This window comes from Drosophila virilis, unplaced genomic scaffold, assembly GCF_030788295.1.
Source record: "Drosophila virilis strain 15010-1051.87 unplaced genomic scaffold, Dvir_AGI_RSII-ME tig00002027, whole genome shotgun sequence".
Taxonomy (NCBI): Eukaryota; Metazoa; Arthropoda; class Insecta; order Diptera; family Drosophilidae; genus Drosophila; species Drosophila virilis.
This window is the reverse complement of record NW_027212883.1, coordinates 106,861-126,309: the sequence shown is the minus strand read 5'-3', so window position 1 is coordinate 126,309 and position 19,449 is coordinate 106,861. Positions and strand designations below refer to the sequence as shown.

At 43.0% G+C, this 19,449-nt stretch overlaps 1 long non-coding RNA gene and 2 pseudogenes across 6 annotated transcripts in view; 2 read left to right on the top strand and 1 right to left on the bottom strand.

The window, feature by feature from the left end:
* The window catches only part of LOC138911692 (uncharacterized), a 349,655-nt gene that overhangs the window by 230,465 nt on the left and 99,741 nt on the right, over positions 1-19,449 (bottom strand). The gene's annotated exons all lie outside the window — the stretch shown is intronic.
* Positions 1,861-7,216, top strand: LOC138911691 (uncharacterized; annotated as a pseudogene).
* LOC116650156 (uncharacterized) lies at positions 7,098-18,206 on the top strand (annotated as a pseudogene).

Sequence of the window (19,449 nt, the reverse complement as noted above, 5' to 3'; positions counted from 1 at the left end):
TATTCCGTTGATTACGAAAGGGTTTAGATGAGCTTTCAGTATTTGCGTAAGGTCGTGTTCTGAGAAATTTGGTCGGGTAATCGTATGCCTGTGGAATGTTGGGAATGGGATATGGAATTCGTAATTTGTTTCGTTGGCTCTACTGAGAAATATCTGGTTTTTGAATCCGTTAATTGGAGTTTCTAGTTGTGCCTTGAACTGTTTGCACTGTGCTGGGTGGAGGCTACTGATCCAATATTATTGATCACAGGGATGCGTGATAGCGCATCGGCTACAATGTTATCCCTACCTGGCTTATAGAGGAGTTCGTAATTGAACTCTTCTAGGTAAGCTTTCTACCTCTTTATCCTAGCGTTGCCGATCCAACTGCTAAGAGAGTGGGTTAAGGGTTGATGGTCGGTGTATATTTTTACACTCGCTTTACCGTAGAGGTAATTCTTAAGGGCTTCTAAGGCCCAAATTATTGCCAACATTTCCCTTTCATTGGTGGCGTAGTTCTCCTCTGTTTTAGAGAGAGTTCTAGAGAGGATACAAATGGGTCGCTTGATCTGGGATAGGACAGCCCCAATAGCAAAGTTTTATGCATCTGTTGTCAGATGAAATTCTTTGCTGAAGTCCGGGTAATGGAGTATTACCTCATTCGAAACTAGGGAATTTTTTATTTTATTGAATACTTCGATCGCTTCTTCGTTGAGATTAATTACCTTTTTAGCTGATTGATTTTTGGACACCCGTCCATCTTCCCCTCTTAAAAGATGGGTAAGGGGCTTTGCTAGCTTAGCGAAGTCTTTTATAAATCTCCTATAATAGCTGGCGAGGCCAATAAACAATCTTAAATCTTTGAGTGTTTTTGGAAGTGGGTACTTCCTTATTGTCTCAATTTTGCTTGGATTTGTTTCTATCCCCTTGTCTGAGATGACAAATTCTACTCTACTCGCATTTGTCCAACTGACATTTCATGTTGGCTTCTTGTAGAGTTCTGAATATGGCGGCAAGGTTCTGCGCATGCGATTCATCATCTTTGCTAAAGATATTGTCAATATAAATGAAGCATATTTTTCCAATATGCCCACGAAGGATGTCGTCAAGAGCTCTCTGGAAAATTGAGGGCGCATTCTTGAGACCGAATGGGAGTCGTGTGAGCTCGTATTTTCCGTTGTTAACGGAGAAGGCAGTTTTTTCTATGTCTGACTCCTTAAGGGGTATTTGATAAAAGCCACTTTTCAAATCTAAGACAGAGAAAACTTTGTTATTGCCTAGCTGTGCTAGTACCTCGTTGATTTCGGATAGGATAGTTTCTCTATTTACTTTGCTGTAGTCTATAACCATGCGATATTTCTTTTGCCCGGAGGCATCTAATTTTTTCGGAACAATCCACACAGGTGAATTGTATGGGGATCGGTAGGGTCGGATGATTCCGTTCTCTAAAAGTGCTTTGATTTGGTTGTGTACTTCGTCTTTTTAAGACATTGAAAATTGGTAAAATTTTCAATATATGGGGGAGTCGGTTTTTGTTCGAATCTCTGCTCTGACGTTGGTTGTGTATATCAGTTTTTCGTCCGGATTGGCGAATAGGTGTGGGTGCATTTTAACTAGTTGATTAAGGCTATTTTTTGTTCGTTTGTCATATGTTCTGTCCGTGGTATTACTGTGTTGAACGCCTCTATTTTTTTCTGCTTAATGGGTATGCAAATATTGTTCTTGATTATTAGTAGATTCTTGCTGCTGTGTATCACAGCATCTAGTTCCTTTAGACTATCGTTACCTAATATGGCGAATGATTTTAGGGTGGGTAAGGGGAAGAATTTTATTTTTATATCGTTTCTATTGAAAAGATTAGCGAACTTGTGGTGTGTAATTTTAATGCTTCCGCCGACTGTGACTGCTTCGAAGGTGTTCATTCCAGTTCATTGCTAGTCTGAACACAGCATTGACTAAGCCTCTCTCAGTGTGAGAGAATCACTCAGTGAGACAGACTCACTCACTGAGAGGGACTCACTCACTAATACGATCACAGATGCGCTCAGCACTCTCCTTGTGGTCTCCTTTCCACCTCCATAACTCCAACCAAAGATATGTAAAACACTTAATATTCAAAGTTTGTTACATGCAGCCGGTTTTTTTTCTAATAAAGGTTAATACAAAAAAAAATCACTGGTTTTCTTCACTAACCTGAGGATTATTTATCTGACGCCACCCCCACAATCATTGGTCCTTCGAGCCGGATTTATATAAACTGTTTGCTCCTACACAAGTTTTTTGGCAAAGATAAGTAAATACAAAATTTCCTTTCCATATATATATTCTGCAATATCCGCCATATTGTTTCCGCCATATTTTTTTTCTAAAGAAAAGTGATTGGCAATTTTCTGAATATATATACATATATATATAAATTATCCGAATAAAACTAAAAGCAGTTTAGTTAAATTTTGTGGTAGTTACTTCGAACTACAAAAGAAATCCACTTCAACATGTTTCGTATGTACATACGTACACACTCGTGCACTTTCCTAACTATATATAAAAAAAAAAATAATTAATTACGTGTCCGCATTTAATTCGACAAGTTGCTTCACAATATTGTTTCCTAATTAATATTGTTAATTCATGTTCTTGGTCCGACACACAAACATACACCAGGTTCACCAGCACGTATTGTATATACATGCATACATACATACATTTATTCAATCCGAGTATAATTTTGCATATGCATTTTGAATAGACACTATATTTAACATTATTATTTTATAAACATAAACACAAACTCCAATTCAGTTTCTTAACTGATAATTTATTGCACCTTGTATTACTTAATAAAAATAAACACAACCTCCAATTCAGTTTCTTAACTAATAATTTTGCATAGTGCAAACGAATATATTTGTGCAACCACATAGTACATACATCCGATAAATAAATCCACAAATCATATGTACTATGTTTGTCCACATATAATATTTTTTAGTACACAATCCAATATTCAATAAAATAAATAACACAGCAATATTATTATAAAAAATTGAAATTCCAACCGGCATATGTGCGTATATACATACACACACACGTAAAAACCAACAGCTGCCGAACTGCATTTCTGCTTACATGTTTGTAAGCAATTCCACACAGTCAAATATAATTATTGTTATTCCTAGACGCACAAATAAAAACACGACAATTATAATTAATATAATAATATTACTATTTATCTATTTTAAATGAACAAAAACACTACACATCAACTCAAAGTTCCACATTTGTTAGCGGTGTGTACTCAGCCACAATTTTGGGTATTTTATGAGTACCACAAAAGGTAAAAATAATTTATCCGTTACCGTATTCTAAGAATAATATAATAATAAAATTATCAAAAGCGAGCATCGAAATTCTTTATTATTATTTCTCTTGTTTAATAAATAATCGTATTTTTTCACCAAATCAAATAAATTTATTGATTAAATTGATCATATCAAATAAATTTTGATATAATGCACAATTATTTAAATCTTCCGCAATCTCAATCGAATTATAAACTCGATTATTTACCTGTATCGGCATCCCAGTGTTTCTTTGTTTCAAGCATTGCAACCTCTACTACTAGAAGCGAGCATCTTTGTTTTCCTACCCTATCGGTTCCGCCTAGTATGCCAACTGGCAAGGGGGAAGAAACAAAGCATAACTTAGCAGTTCCGTCCGCAAGCACCTCCAGAACTTCTTCGTCTCCAACAGCAGCCCTTAGAGTCGAAAGGGAAACATCGTCCCGGACTAAAAGCGAATCATCCGCGTCCACGCCAAGGGGAATTGTTAAGGCATCTCTTAGTTCGAGGCCAAGTCCACTGATAAAAATTAGTCGCCCGCCGTCCAAAGCTAAAAGCGAAGCATCTCTGACCACTGAAGTCGAACGGACGGAATCGGATCTAGTCCGATTTCCACGCGAGCTATTACCAAAACGACCCAAAATATGACAGACGCGGCCTTAATCAAGTTTATTGCTGTCACTTATCGGCTAAGTCAGTTTGAGGTAAAAATAAGCACTCCTGGAGGCTCTGACCCGTCTCTCTATACGTGCCAGGTCCGTCGGGGCTCAACATCAATCTCGGAAGCCGGTTCAATGGAAACCGTTTCAGTCATGCATGTCAGTCATTTGAGATGCGCCGCTAAACTCAGCGAGCAAATCGATACCGCTAACGCCCATAATAGACCATCCACTCAGTCCACCATTCCGACGTATGTTCGCACCAGGTGTCGTTTACCTCCTTGCGACACAGAAATCCTCAGCGGAGATTACATACGTTGGCCCACATTTCGAGACCTCTTTACCGCAATTTACATAAATAATCCAAGGTTATCCGAGGTCGAGAAATTATTCCATCTCAATGCGAAAATCAGCGGTGAGGCTTAGGCGATTGTATCGATGTCACCTTTGACTAACGATGGCTTCCGATCAGCCTGGGCCAATCTGACTGAGCGTTTTGAGAACCGAAAATTGTTAGTCAACAGCCAGATCAAGATTCGTTTTAACCTGCAGCCAATCTCCCAAGAGTCTGGAACGGCAATTAAGGAACTTCAGAGCACCATTTAAGGTTGCTTAACAGCTCTGGAGTTATCCAAAATCAACATAGAAAACTGGGACTGTATCCTCTTGTTCCTATGTTCCTCCAAATTACCCAAATTAACACTCTCCTTTTGGGAACAGTCCATCTCGAGAAAAAACGACATCTCATCATGGCTTGAGATGAACGCCTTTCTCTTAGAACGCTATCGCACTCTAGAAGCGATAGAAGAGCTTAAGCCAAGCGCAAATACTCCAGCGCAGTCGAGAATTGTTCAAACATAACCTCCTATCACTAGAAGAATTAACGTATTTGATAATAAGGTTGCTAACAAGCCGCAAGCCTGCAAATTGTTCTCCAGGGAGAATCACCCTATCCGTCTGTGCCCACGATTTCTCCAAATGCCCGTCAGCGAACGGGCAACTTACATCAAACAGCAACAACTATGTTTGAACTGTTTCGCAAGGGGCATCAGTTAAGGGATTGCACAAGTGCTCACAATTGTTTTACGTGCAAGGGTCGTCACAATACGCTCTTGCACCGTAGTGACTCTCCACAATTGGGCCCTGAGGTAGTCCCCATGCCACAAGCAACAGCTCCCTCCAATCAATCCATACAGTCCACTCCATCCCAACAAACGAATGTTCACAATTATTTTGCAATTAACACACACGGTGTTCTCCTGAGCGCCGTGGTTATATATGTTCGCCATTTGGGTGTAAATTATACAGCTCGTGCACTGATCAACTCGGGATCAGAGGCCACATTAATTTCCGAGCGACTCTTCCACCTGATAAAGCTGCCGTACAAATCCGTACAGGCACAAGTATCGGGATTAAATCAAGCTGTTGCAGCACAGCCACGCAAGCTCTGCCATTTTAATATTGGCTCTCCTTCCAAGCTTCGTATCCAAATCGAGGCAACAGCCTACGTCCTTGCAGATTTGGGAGGGAATCTACCATCATGTTCGATCCCCCAAAGTTTGTTGACAACCCTGCCAGAACTCCAGTTAGCGGACCCTAATTGCCACAAGAGTTCGCAGATAGATGTGCTGATTGGCGCTGATATCCTACCGTCCATACTAACAGGCGGCTCCCATCCAAATATATATGGCACGTTGCTGGGCCAGGAAACTATTTTCGGGCGGATTTTAACAGGCTCAGTTTCAAAGACCGCATCCACCCCAATCTCGTCATTGTCGACTCGAATATCTGTCTCTCAAGAAGAGCAATTAGACGTCACTCTCACAAAATTCTGGGAGGTGGAGGATATTCCAGTTAAACTGGTAAAGAGCTCCGACTTTTTCTGTGAAAGTAATTTCATCCGACAACAAGGAACGAGAATGGCAGATATGTAGTCACCCTACCTTTCCAAGAACCTAATCACATAGACTTGGGACATTCCAGATCTATTGCACTAGCTCAGTTTCTAAAGAACAAGAATCGTTTAAAAAGAAACCTTCCTTTAAAAGAGCAGTACGACTTCGTGATTCGGGAGTACTTCGACTTACGTCATATGACACAAGTCTCTCCAAACAGCAACCCCTTCTTGCCGCATCATGCTGTTTTTAAGCCCGACAGCACCACAACAAAGGTTCGCGTTGTGCTTAACCCCTCCAGCCCATCTTCCAATGGCAAAAGTCTAAATAATGTCCTACACACGGGACCAGTACTCCAATCCGATCTGACGATTCAGATACTAAAGTGGCGATTCTACCGCTACGTTTTCAATGCCGATATAACTAAGATGTATCGGCAAATACAAGTCGATCCAAGACATACCCCGTACCAACGAAAACTATTTCGCAATGAGAACGAAGAACTTTGCGACTTCGAACCCAATACAGTTACCTTTTGGGTAAACTGTGCCCCATACATCGCACTCCGGGTCCTCCATCAACTTGCTCGTGATATACGAGAACAATGTCCTATCGCATCCGATATAATTGAAAATTATATGTATGTGGATGATGTTTTAGCAGGGGCACATACGAAGCAACAAGCAATTTCAGCCATTGCAGAGCTCCGCATGGCACTCGACAGAGCCGGGTTCCCTCTGAGAAAGTGAGCATCCTACAAAAAGGAAGTGTTAAAAGGAATACCAAGAGACCACTTACTGTGTGCGGATTTCTTAGAAATCGAAGAGGCCAGCGTCGCTAAAACGCTAGGCATTCGATGGCAAGCCACAACAGGCCAGTTGTTCTTTGCTCCGTCCAACATGGTATCTCAGCCTTCGCTCACTAAACGTAAAGTACCCACTTAGGGCTGTATGGCACCGTTCTTCTTTCCGAGCTCACCACGGCTTTTATTCCTCAGCTGCCCATCCAGAGTAGAGAGAATTTCAATTGGACAGACTCCACTATTGTTCTTGCCTGGTTGGATAAACCTCCATGCAAATGGTCTACCTTTGTGGCTAACCGGGTAGCCAAGATAGCATCAACCAATGGCAAATGGACCCATGTTCGATCCGAACAAGACCCAGCTGACCTAGCTAGTGGGGGGGTTTCGCCTCGGGACCTATTGGGCAGCACTTTGTGGTGGCATGGACCGGAATGGTTACGACTACCACAAAACCAATGGCCAGTTCCTCTTACGGTACTTGAGTCAGAGATTGAACAACGCGCAGTGAAGTGCAATGTCTAACAGCTACCCTCCTAAAACCTTCTGGAACGATTCTCCAGATTCGACAAAGCATTGCGAGTTATCGCATATGTCTGTCGATTTATCCAGCGCTGTAGAAATCCAGCGATCCACTTTCCCGCCGAGCTCCGTAATGAAGAACTTACGAGAGTTCAGTTCCGACTTATCGAGCGTAGTCAACGCCAAGCTTATCCTACGGAGTATAGCTGTTTGCTTGAGAAGAAGCCAATTCAAGGATCACGCCTCCTGGTCCGATTTACCCACCTCATTTGTTTTCACGGAGGCAATCAGTTGGTATTGCGCCTCATAAGAGCCAAATACTGGATCCCAAAGCTCAAGGTCCTGGTAAAATCTACCATAAACTCCTGCAAGGTCTGTGAACTACACCGTAGACGACTCCAGACCCAACTTATAGGCGAGCTCTCAAGGGCGAGATCAACCTTTTCCCGACCCTTCACACACACGGGTGTAGACTTTGCCGGAACTTTCGATATTAAAAGCTACATTGGTCGAGCATGCAAAATTACCAAGGCTTACGTCTGTGTCTTCGTTTGTTTCAGCACGAAAGCAATCCATTTAGAAGCCACCACAGCTTTAACCGCGGAGAGATTCCTGGCCGCATTTTCGCGATTTATAGCAAGACGTGGCCTTCCACAACAGATGTACTCAGATAATGGGAAAACTTTTTGGGAACGTCATCCGTTCTTTCGAGAGACTTCTTGCAAGCGATCAAAGAGCTCATATTATCCAAGCATAGTCATCAAAACTTGTGTTGGTATTTCAATCCTCCTGGCGCTCTTACATGGGCGGATTGTGGGAAGCAGGTGTCAAAAGCTTAAAGACCCACTTCTACAAATCCACCGCATCCTCAAAATATACATTTGAGGAATTCGCGATTCTCCTCTCCAAGATTGAAGCCTGCCTTAACTCCAGGCCAGTCTCTCCAATGTCGGAAGATCCGACTGATTTATTGGCTCTAAGTCCAGGCCACTTCCTAGTTGGTGGCCCTTTTCTGTCAACTAACGAGCCAGTTTTCAAAGAAGACGCTATTTCTATAATTAACCGATGGCAGCGACTCAAAGCGCTCCACCAGCAATTCTGCTTCCGGTGGAAGAATGAGTGTTTAAAGGAGCTCCATAAGCAAAACAAATGGCAGTCCCCTACAAAGGACCTCCAAGTCGGTGATATGGTGATTATCAAGAAAGATAACCTACCAATAAATGAATGACGCCTTGGCCGAGGTCAGCTGGCTTGCCCAGGCACAGATGACAAAGTCCGCGTAGTGGACGTGCTTACCGCTCGTGGTGTCATCCGAAGGCCAATAGCCAAATTGGTCCTTCTTCCTACTGAGGCAAATAACACCACCGACTAATCCTTAAAAGAAAATAATCCCTCATTCAAAACAAAACCATCACATAATAATACCTCTCCTACATCTTATTCTCCAGTTCACTCCTCTGTAGAGAACCAGCACCGGCAACGAGGGCATCCAATCAACGCCAAGGAACGGACTCCTTTAGATGCCGGATGTGTAGAGACATCCATGCGCTGCGCAAGAAGAGCTTCTGGCTCCTCGCCCTCCAGCGGCACATCAACCCCAAGCCCGAGACGTGCTACTATACGGACGTCGCTTACGTCCCTTCTCCACCACAAGGGTCAGTATACTGCCCACCGCCATAGTGCTGCTCGACACCGGGAAAAAGACCCCTGAGACTCGGGCTCTGATCGATTCATGTTGTTCAGTAAGCCGCATTAATGCAACCGTGGCAAGGGCCTATGGCCTTTCCGTCGCACGCATTGGCGGAGAAGGAGCGTGCACAGCCGTGCTGCGCTCCAAGACAACTCAGATGTCTCGAGAGGTGGTGAGTGGGTGACCCGCAACTTTAGTGCAGAAGTTCTATTAGGTACGTAAACCTGTTGTGGTTGTGTCTGGTAGGTTCGTTGGTTGGGGTATTATGGAATCGGTCCATTATTGTTGTAAGTCGGTGGTCCATGGTTTTTATTGGTTGGCCAAGGTGTATGGATCGGGAGTTGGGGCCTGAAGCTAATGGGTGGTGGGCGAAAAGCTTGTGCGAAAGAAGGCTGAGCTGTTCGGGGTGGCAGTGTGTGTGTCTCTTGTGTCTCTTGATTTCTATTCAAAGCCATGTTAGTTCGATAGCTTTGATTCTCCAGTTTTAAACAATAGTGAAGGGCTGAAGGTAGATCTGCTGGCTCCTTTATTCCAAGAATCCGTGGTAAATCTCCCGTCAAACCTCTAGTGAAGGTATCTAATGCTTTATCGGTATATTTTTGTCATAAGGGTTTCGGATTCCCTATTTAGTTCCATGCAGCCTACTTTATTTAATATCAGCGACAAGTGGTTGTAAACGATATGGTAGAATTCTTTTACTGTTTGGTTGTTACCTTGCACTAACATTGACATCTGATATTCTAATGTTCCCAGATCTCTTTTCGTAGTGCGTAGTGCATCGTGAGACATTTGGAGATAGCGCTCCAATTTATACGACTTAATTTCTAACTTACAGTACTATTCCTGATGTGGCAACCTCCCCTGCCGGTCCGGATTTCATCCTTTTTGAGTATCTACTGGGGATCCTGCGACCAGTCTTCGTTGAGACTAGATGCGTCGTCCACCGATGGGCAAAATTTAACAATTAAGTTCCAATTGCCTTTCGCGAATTTCACCAATCGTTGAATTTAATCGACGAGAGTTGCACTGGTCTTATTTTCGCGTATAACCGACTAACGCGCACGTAGAAGCGTTTTGTTCTGTTGTAACACGAGCCGGTCCCTGCTCGGGCGCCAGTTAATTCCAAAGTTTATTAAACGATGAAAAAAATATAATTTTTAGGGAAGCAAGACTTCGTTTATTTGATGTTAATTTGCAACTAAATTAACTGAAATCAATTCTAGCCCTAGTAACCTGTGGCTTAGCGGCAGCGGCGTTGGCAGCGGCGTCGGCAGCGGCGTCGTTGCTGATGTTGTTGGCCCGTTGGGCAATTCTTCTTGGAATTTTCGGCGGTTTCTAGTCGGCGCGTGGAGGAAATGGCAGCATTTCGCTGCACTTTTTATGGGGTGTTGCAATGCTTCTTATTGGGACTGTATGAATTTATTTGTTGTTAACTTGTATAGTCCCATCCCTGACCCGCAGTCGGCACAATCGATTTAAGCAATACTACAACTTCTGTACTAAAACAGATCCACACAATACTATCCAAAACGAACCACAAAGTAGATAACCTCAGGCAACACTAACAGATGTGACAACAAGTAATTGTAAACAGCAAAGGTGCTAGGGGCTTCCCTTGCAAGTCTTCTGGCAAGTACGAGCTGTTGCTTACTCGTCGCACGACTCGAGTCTTTATGAATTTCCTTGCAAATTTGGCGATAAAAGCCTTCCCAAAATCGCTCAGTACAAAGTTGCGTCTGTATACTTCTTGGCCGGGTTCCGCGTGGAACATTCGGGCTCGAGTGTTATACTGCCGAAACTCCTTTCGGTGTGGCTGGCATTGGACTCGCTGTCTAATAATGTATATTTTGTCTGCTGGGTGCAAATGGGAAATCTCATGATCACTCAGAGAACCCAACCTACTTTGTAACATGTCCCGTTAAGAATAATGGAATCACCACTGTCGCCGTGTATATGGAATAACGTGTGGACACTTCTAATTCCTTGAGGTAGAGGAACCACTTGCAGTGATCTTGCTCCAAATACGCCCTGATTACCGACAGTACGATACGATCAACTCGCCCGCTTGCATTGCTCTGAAGCGCGAAAGCTGCAATCATGTTCCGGAAAGTATCTGATATGAACTGTCGTCCTTTGTCAAACTTATAGAAGACCTCACTGGCCAAAAAGTCCACGTCACTAAGCGCCGTAGCCTCTTTCATCGCTTTCAAGAATGTGAATTTTAAAAAATGGTCGACTACCACGAATACAGATATACAGTTTTTGGAATGGTTGACTGACCAATCATTATTTCTTTACCTAGACCCACTTGCATGCGAAAGTTCAGTGCCTTGATTTTTTGTATGTCACGCACTGTCGCACCCACAACTTCCCCATGGTGCCTTCTCATTCATCTTCAAGGTGGACGAACCCCATGTAAAAGCGAATCACCCTCAACTTTCAGGTCTGGTAGTTTGTCCTGATTCTAACGTACCTGTTCGAGCAACGCCTGATATTCCGCTGATTCGAACTCGGGGGTTTCAAATTCGATAAGACCTTCTGGAACCTTCCCTACTACTTAGACACTGCGCGATAGAGTGTCAGCTACCACTTTCTCACTGCATATACGGTGCTCGATGGTAAAGTCATAGCCTTGCAGCTGCAATGACCAACGAGCTAGTCTCTCGCTTAGGTCCTTCATGGACATCAGACATTTTAAGCTGGCATAGTCAGTGATGCATGTGAAAAGCATCCCTTCTATATACGCTCTGAACTTTTTCATGGCCAGTATCGACACTAAGCACTCCTTTTTAGTGATGGATTAGTTCCGTTGGTGTTTGTTCGAAGTAATTGAAAAGAAGGCTATGGGTTGGAAAAGTCCGCGTGCACAAGCACTGCGATCGTAGTCAGGGCGGTCTTCAACTGTTCAACGGCTTGTGTTGCCTCTTCACTCAATATAATCTTTCCGCTATCTGTTTTTTACATTTCGGTCAGAGGTGCGGTTCGTAAAATCTCGCCGGCACTAATCTCCTGAATTCAAAAATGAGCGAGCTTCTTTACGTGACCAAGGCACGGGGATTCGTTTAATAGCTATAACCCGTTCGGGGTCCATGCAAAGGGTGCCACCATTAATAATGAACCCTAGATATTTGAATGCTTCAAAGCAAAATTGTTACCAACAAATTTTCACTTAAGCATTTGCCTACTTGTTGCAGATATCTAAAGTGCGTTGGAAAATCTGGAGAAATAACGAGTAAATCATCCATGTACCCAAAGACGTTGGACCGTAGCTCGGTGGGAATCACCTTGTCAATCGAAGCTGGTATTGTGGCCTACTTTGTACAGTAAACGCGATAAAGGGCTTGCTTTAGTCATCTAGTTCGACTCGCCAATATGCGAATTTCCGATTTACACTGGAGATGTAGTAGGTCTGGTCAATCCTAGAAAGAATGCCTTCTATACAGGGTAATGGATAGGCGTCTTCCAAATTGTTGAGCTTGCATGCATCGAGGTAAAAACGGTTTTCGCCCGGTCTTCGCGCTACTGTTGTGCGATTACTACATGGTCTGTTGCACTTTGCTATAACCCCCAAGTTCAACATTTTGACCACTTCATCATCCACTACTTTCTGCATCGCAAGCGGTAATGGGTAAGGTCTATCTTTGAGCGGTTGGGCGCCTTCCACTAAGTCGAGTGTGCTTCTCTAAGTCCAACGTTCCTAGTCCGCCATGTTCAACGGACAAAAGCTCCCGTTTTACCACCTCCAAATCTATCCTTTCTTCCCTCAAGAACACCCATGAATCCGGCTCACTTTCTAAATCTTCCTCTTCTTCCGCAGAGTGTGCCATTGACACGGCCAAGAGCTCTTCCGGTGTTCCGTGGAGATGAGCTTCTCAGGGCCCAACATTTCAGTAGATAGGTTCAATGCCCGCCAGAAATCAAACCCAAAATAGGCTCACTGTTTTAGGTAGGGGCAGATAAAAAACGTTTATCTTATGCGGTTGGAAGTTATAATCTCGCAGATTCAATGACCTGGCCCGGAAGCGCGCAAGAGCCTTCTTCACTCTTTGGGTGGCCAACGTCATTCCATTCATTTGTCGCTTACCAAAAATTCCATTCCTGCCCGACATGTATGCCCGAACACATTTTTCATATTAAAAGTCTCTTAATGTTCTTTCTTTGTTCATATCCTTATAAATAGTCTTATCCTGGCCCTTATGGTCTTTATTCGTCTCCTTTTCAACAACTATTGGCTTTGGTATGTGCTCTTCTCAATCTTCTCCGCGGTCGCAGTCCCGAAAGCGTCTGTCAAGCCATTATCGCGCTCTCTTTGGGGTTTCCCGGACAATTTTCGTACTATGAGCAGAATGTGTGTGGCTTTATGCACCTATAGTAGAATATTTTGCGCTTCTTAGATAGGTAGTCTCTAAAAACGTGATTGAACTGCCTACAATTCTAAAACACTAGCCGGGAAGATGTCCTGATCGTATGTAGGCCTCCTCATGATGTCTAGACGGTGCTTCCGCAAGATGTGGTGATACATCAACCTCGTGAACTGCTGGCTTTGTTCTTCGCGAGTAATGTGACGGCGGCCCGTACCCACCTCGACCGCGACCAATGTGCCTCTTCACTTCTATGCTCTCTTGGCGCAACGTTGATTTCTCCGGCATGGCTCTCTGGCGGTCTAAGCACATCAATGATGCCCGTCATCATCTCCATGAAGCCTCTTCGCATCTTCTCGCGGATGGACTCACTGATGCCGGATGGCAGGGCATGCAAATGTCTGGTGCACTTGAGTTATCACCGCGTTTGTTGCCGATAAGCACTAAGTCATAAGCGTCATAAGCACTGAGTCACTGGTTGCTTTTTGGAACTCTTGGTTCCGTGTAGGTCTATTTTCTTCCAACAAATCCTTCTCTACATCTACCAGATGAACCTCCGTCGGCATCTGTCGCTCAGCAAATCCCCGGAAGTGCATTGGACATTCAAAGAATTACTATATGAAGAAATTCGTCTGAGGTAGATGTATTGAAGAACACCCAGCAGGATCTCCTCCTTGCAAAGCAGTCCAGGAAGCCGACTTCTTCTACGCCAACTACGGCGGAAATCACTCTGCTAATAACAAGGGCTGCAAATGGTTCATAGACCGAATTCAAGGTACGCACGCCGGCCCCCAATATCTCGGCCCCCCCATCAAGGCTCATAACGCTCGGCAAAATAGAAATAAAGTTCAATTCATCCCTCCTCCAATGGTAGCTGGCAAATCCGTATCTTTTACGGACATGCTCAAATCGGGTGAGCCAGCAAGAAGCCAACGAAGAAACGCCATCGAAAGCATACCGATGAAAAAGTGTACAAAAGGCAACCCAACAACATTACCGGAAACCAACCGAGCGGAGATACTAGCTCAAGAATTGCGGCTCTTGAAGAGGCTATGTTAAGGCTTACCTCATGAATGGACCAGATCCTAAACACACTTCACACTTTCAAAGCTCAGCACAACTTTTCGTCGCTGATTTCCCGCCTTATCCAAAAAAAAACAAGTAAGAGGTTCTAGTCGGGAGCTCCCGACTAAGGAATACCCTGAACCCTCTTACTCCAACACCAAATAAATTAATAAAAAAAAGTTCCCTTGGCAGGGTTCGAACTCGTAACTGACCGCACCACTTGCTATGCCTCTACTCAGCAGCTGCACCAATTATTAAGTTCTTATGATAAAAAAGAAACTAAAATAACATTACAGAATAAAACCGCAATTACCATGCTGTTAGAATGCGAAGCAGACGCGCATGAATGTGTGTGTACATGTATACAGAAATTCTTAAAGCTGCTGCCCCATTCAATTGCGCAGTTGCATATCATTTTGGTATTTTCTTAACCGATCTCTCTGAAATTTTCTACAGTATATATCATAGTACCATAGAATATTTGTGTATTCAATCGCATTTAAATTGTGGCTTAAATTGGTTGCCAATAAAAGTTGGGTTATTAACTTGATTTATAGCTCTAGGGTGGTAGCGGGGAGGTGGCGATTGGTATAAAATGAAGGATATTTGACATATATATAATATTCTAGAAGCAACATATCATGTTTCGTGACTCTAGCTCTTAATATTTACCAAAATTGCCCAAAAAACAGGATATCGATTTGTATCGATTGCTTGGAAACTGTGTAAGTTATCGATTATCGGAAACAAACTCGATCTGCGCAGGCACTAGGAGGACCCACATATGAAATTTCAAATCTCTAGCTCTTATAGGTTCTGAGATCCTTGCGTTTATACATACGACAGACAGACTGATGGATATGGATAGATCGACTCGGCTATTGGTGCTGATCAAGAATATATATACTTAATGGGGTCGGAAATGCTTCCTTCTGCCTGTTACATACATTTGGATTTTGCACAAATACAATATACCCTTATACCCATTTTTAATGCGTTCAGGGTATAATGAGCTAACTACCAATTTATATTTATATGGATGTATTGCATATAAAGCTCAACACTTCTGCAACTATTATAGAGAAGGTACCGGCATTCTAATCCGCCACGCCTTGAAACACATATGACAACCACACCTGCAGATGGCCGCAGTCAAGGTAAGCACTTACCGTGGAGATTTCACAATTGCTTCTCTCTAGCTCCCGCCGACTGTGCCTTGGACCAAAGCCAACTTTGAGTTCTTAAAAATAAATCTATGACCAAAGGTCATTACCGGGGGGAACTGGAATGCGAAACACAGACTATGGGGAAACAACAGAGCCTGTACGAGGGGGCAGAGATTGCACGAAGCCATCTTTGAATGCAGATGCGATGTCTTGGTAAACGGAGATTCAACATACTACGCCTTAAACTCGCAACGCACTCCTAGCCCAATAGACTTCTTCTTATATAGTGGCCTTAGGCAGAATTCACTCTCCATCGAGAAAGTTGAGAGATTTCAGGCGGAACTCAATAATTTCATCAATCTCAACATGACTCTGAGCTCCCCTGAGGAAATCGAAGATGCTATCGATTATTTCTTGGCGGAGATTCGAGTAGCAGCCAAACTTGCAACACATGCAGCAGAACCGATTCAGCTATCTCCCCCTCGAGACTCAATCCACCCTGCGGCAGTCCACTACAGGCATTCAAAAGGCGGCTCCGCATAGGGTAAACAGGATTTACAGAAGGATATCCAACAGGCTCCTGAAAGTCCTTGCAGCCATAACTTCAACAAAAAACTTATGGACGCAAGCCCAGATGCAAGTACGGGACACATCCTCTGGCAGTTGACAAAAAACTTAAAAAGGCCGTCCGCAAAAGCCCCATAAAAAGAGGTGATGGTTCCTGGGCCAGATCGAGCTTGGAACTTTCTGAAACCTACGCCACACACTAAGAGGAGCGATTTACACCGTTCGATTCCCCACACTGTCTCCTGGAAGAATAAATAGACAGGACCCTTGAAACACATCATGAAGACAATTTGTTGTGGTAGTTGAAGCTGGCAGTGTTCTTGCTTCGTGGCTCTCCACCGTTTACACAGCCGACGGTGGACCCGACGACACTGGAGCATCCTGATAACTTCAACCTCGCCACATTCGCAATCTTCTCTTAAGCCAGCTGTGTATACCAATCCACCGACCGACTGTGTGGCAAATTGCCATCAACAGCCAAAAATTGATATGAACCACATTCGCGATCCGCAGAGATACGTTGCCAGAAGTGTTATTTCGAGGCGAACTCCTTGAACACAAAGACGGCCACCGCTACCTTGGAGTCCACCTTGGTCGCAGGCAAACATATAAAAACATACGCAGACACTAGAAGGACTTACATTTAAAATTTGTAGACTGTAGCTCTTATAATTTATATTTCCTTGCGTTCATACATGTGGACAGACGGACGGACGGACAGGCAGACGAACATGGCTAGATTGACTCGGCTATTGACCCTTTTTACCCATTTTCGATGGTATAAAAACTTTATAAATAAATAATATTCAATAAAAATAAAAATAAACACCCACTAACAAATCTTACTAATATTGACTAATAAATAAATAAACATAGACCAAAAAATAACTCACAAAAATATATGCTTCGGAGGAGCTAACCAAATGCTAACACAGGCTAACTTGTCAAACATTCTCCAACATTATCACAGAATGATACAAACAAAACTAATAAATGAATACATAACATCTGACAAAATTACCCTAATATCACATTTTTATCATTAGATGCCTTTATCATTGCGGATACCATCAAGCTACGATGAAAGGTCGCGAACGTTTCTCCAACATGTCCGTCTCAGTCCTTGTGTGTGGACTCAGTCCTTGTGTGTGGACTCAGTCCTTGTGTGTGGACTGAGACGGACTCCGGCAGAGAACGTTGGGCTAGCCATCAAACGCTGAAGGTCAGCTCGGTCGTTCCGGATATGCGCAGGCTTTTCTGTTAGGAGGATCGAAGGCAGAGCAGCGTCTAACAAATGTCTTGTAGGCTTGCTAAACCTGGCGAGACCGAAATTTGTACCCCGCCCAGTAGCTTCATTACAATATTGATATGGACTGCATGTTTTTCTTTGGGCTGCGCCGGATGGCTCTTGTGTAGTCCCATCCTGTGTCCGCAGACCGCACAATCGATATCAACAATGCTATAACTTCTGTACCAAAACAGACCTACACAACACTAAGCAAAACGTACCACAAAATCGATAACTTCAGACAGCCGGAACTACTTACGAATGAACAACACTAACAGATGTGACAACAAGAAAATGTAAAGAACAAAGGTGAGGCGCGCCCTGCTCCGGACCCAGCGTACCCGCCCTACCCGTGGGGATCACCTGATCTTGTCTCTCTTATTTTTTACAGAGTGCATTTTATTTTAACATCATCAAACGCAACAGACGACGAAAATATGGCCAGAGGTTATTGCCAGTCGCCGCAAAAAAAGAGGAAAGGATGCAATAATGAGGCAATCGTTGTACGGAATTAGAAACACAAATATCTTTAAACGGGTATGCCGCGATAAGGTTTTCTCAAGTTAAACTATATATATATAGTTTATAATGTTATGCGTTTGACTCTGCCACTATTTGGGGCAGGAATGGATGGAACAGATTCATTCAGATGATGGCCGTTTCTTCTTGATGAGTGCGCCGAGGCCTGGCCGCACTTATGATCTCCGGCGTGGACCTCAGTAGCTGTGCGTTCCCCAATTTGCCAATTTGACTTTAATAGAGTGAATATTAGAGTGAATATTGCACGGTATTATGCTTTATCATAACCGTGTGTGTGATTGTATGCTATAATTTTTTGTATGTTTGCACTTAATAAATTTGGCTTCGAAATTTAGCACACGAGTTGTCTTAATTCAATGACAACTTTAACTTTATACAAATAAGACCGATGACTTGTAGCTGACATGAAAAAAGAAGACTAATTTTCTTTTGAGCATGGCACACCGCCTTTGACCGGTAATAAATAAATGACAAATTCGAACTCTCCGGTTATACATTTGGCAGTGCACAGCTGCATTTTTAGGTCATAGGCCCAGTTGTAGACCAAGAGTATTAGCAAGGACATTCGATCTGCTCATTACCCTACGAGCGAGTCGGGTGCACAACCGACAATACTCTCCCACTATTTTTTCGGTATCCTTGCAAAATTTGAGGTGCTCTATGGTTATTAGGGCCCGTACCGATATATCAGACGTTAGCCCTAGACCCCCCATGCAACAATTCGAGCACAGTGGCAAGACATCGGTATACATATAACGATCAATAAATGTATAAGGCCCCATAAATATCAAAACTTATGATTAAATATAATTCACGAGCCAAGAGAAAATTCAAATAAGTTGTTGGCAACATATTTTTATGTGCATCAACGCTATTCACTAACATAGCCTTAATATTTTTCATAACAATTGGGAACAAATTCAAAAATATACGCACGTTGGTGTTTTTACATTTAAGATAAAAAAGAGAGTGCCCGTCGGCGCTGTAAAATTTAAGCTACAAAAGAGTAATTTTAGTTATTTTTACTTATCAAAGGCCAAACATAAGCTATTGGTGCTGAAAGTTTACATCTAAATATAACTATTGAAATCTATCTGTATCAGTGCAACCATGTCAAATTACTAATCGATGAATCGATATCTAAATACAGCTGCTAACAGCAGAAGCTTTGTCAATCTTGCTCTCTTGCGAATAAACTACGAAACTGAACAGACGTGTTTTTATCCGCACCAATCCTTCTTCTGTGCATTGATTGGGATACCTCCTCTCAACAGGTTATAGGCCCAGATTGGGAAGCGGATTAAAGAAACTCGTAGTGAAAATTTAATTTTAGTTAACGAGCTAGAAGAATTCTCACAAGAAAATTAATTCGCAGACAGTTGTTAAGTTGTGCATATAATGGGTTTTCTATATCAAATAGACAAACTCGAAGACAAGAATTACGATTTGAACGCATTTTGTGAGATCTTGGACCAGCTGGCGTCAGTGGGCATTGATATTCCTGACGACCTGAAAGTAATCATCCTTTTCTCTAGTCTACCAAAAGATTACGAAAACTTTGTTGTCGCCAGAGACGC